Below are 1,968 nucleotides of genomic sequence, written 5' to 3' on the forward strand. Positions count from 1 at the left end.
CAGTCTCTACATGCTTAGAATTAGCTTCAATTTCCTTGATGATGCACTTTCTCTTATAAGACATCATGGATTTGAGAGTTCTAGGGAAGCTTGGATTTCCTATCTCCTTCAGTTTTCCTTTACTTGCTTCAGCTCTGTTTTTTATTTGGAGGACAATATGATTGGAGGATTCTCCTTGAATATTAGCCTGTGATACCATCCAATGGAAGTGTTGATAGAGTGGGGTGAAGGAAGGAGGGGTGGGTTTCATTAGATTACTGTTAGAATCAATTATGGAGGAATTGTTGATGAGGCAGTTGATGGGTGCTATCGATGGGGCTAAGGTAAGGTCAATTGGTGGTTGGGTGTTATACTCCTTGGGCTGGTTGATGTTAAACTCCATTTCATCAAATTCAAGGACCTCTTGATCATTGGCTTGCTCTTGATTTTTGATTGGTCTAATGATGTTAATTGGGATGGGATCCTTGAGAGCATGATACCTAGGTATCTCTGTATTGAAGGCATGAGCCATCCAAAGGAAGTTTTTCAAGAGGTTAAGTTGTCTTTCTTTGGTATAAGGAGCTTCCACTGGAGGGTTGGGGATGTTGTTCATATATGATGGGTCAAAGGGAATGCTTCCTAAGAATAAGTCATCATAGATTCTATGGACATCCACAATGAGGCTCATTCTTCTTGCGGGGAATGACAGCTTTGGGTAAGAGAAGCTTAAGTGTTGAGGAAATGGATTGAGTCAATTCATTTGTGGTTTTGAAAGGACAGTCGTTGCTATTATGTCCAACTCTAATGCAATTTGGGCAAATAATAGTTGGGAGATGTTCAAAGCTAAAGTAGATGACTTGGTGTTTTTTTGGGGTGATCCCAAATAGAACAGATGTAACAAGGTCTAGGTTCAAAGGAATAGCAACCCTTACAGCCGAGAGATTGTTGGATGCTACAGGTCCTTCTGGATTTTCTACTTCAAAGGACATGACCAACAGTAGAGAAAAAAGTAAGATATCTTCTTTATGAAGGCTCCAATGAAGGTTTGTGATTTGAACCCACATGATCCCAATGGTGAAAGGGGCAATGCTAGCAGGTATGGATTATCTCAAAATGTTAGAAGAAAAAAATGTCATTTTTGTAGTACTAGGGTTGAGAGAATAAGACCACATTCATATCTCTAGCTCGAGCAAACCTAATGATTAATCTGTCTTGAGCACCTTCGATTAGATGATATCCAACTATTTTCACATATTTTGATTTCCACCCTCCATGCGCCATTTTCTAGAGTTCAGAATAAGTGATATGTATACCATCAGGGGCCCATCTTAGAATATTGTACTTTAGATCCTACTTCACTTCTTCCAACCTTTGTGAGGACATGGCAACAGTCCTGATGGGACGGGCAGGTAAGTCTAATTTGGTTGCAAACTCTGCTAACAATCTCGCGGCCACAAGGTCATTAGGGAGGAACTGAGGGAAGTCCATGAGGTTTTGAGAAGAAGAAGGGGTTGGTTTCACCATAAGTTCCCTAACCACAAGGTCCTGACCACTGTTTTAACAACACTAAACATGATGAAGAACTGATGTAGGTAATCCAGGGGATAAGCAAGTCAATCCCATCACCGAGAATATATAGGATGACATAATAGACTTGAGGAGATGAATGTAGACGAAAAGTGTGGCCAAAGAAGGATTATCAGAAGGCATCATCTTTGTGGGAGACACTTTGATTGCCTATTGCCGACTAGATCTGCTGGTTTTCTTGAGCAGAGGATGAGATCAGAAGTTCTAGCAGTTAATGAGTAAGAAGACTCAACATGCAAAGGATTGGGGCTAGTGGTGATCCATACTCTTGAGCTTATCTTATCGAGCTCCGCAAAAATAAGAGAAAACCATAACAAAATTCTAAGAAAGTAGAAACATTTCCAGTAATCGGAAGGCATGCATGATTTTTGAACATAAAAGCCATTATTAACTAAGAAAAAA

Source organism: Hakea prostrata, chromosome 1 (genome assembly GCF_041222555.1).
Source record: "Hakea prostrata isolate BN-2017 chromosome 1, UWA_Hpros_2, whole genome shotgun sequence".
In the NCBI taxonomy this organism is placed as follows: Eukaryota; Viridiplantae; Streptophyta; class Magnoliopsida; order Proteales; family Proteaceae; genus Hakea; species Hakea prostrata.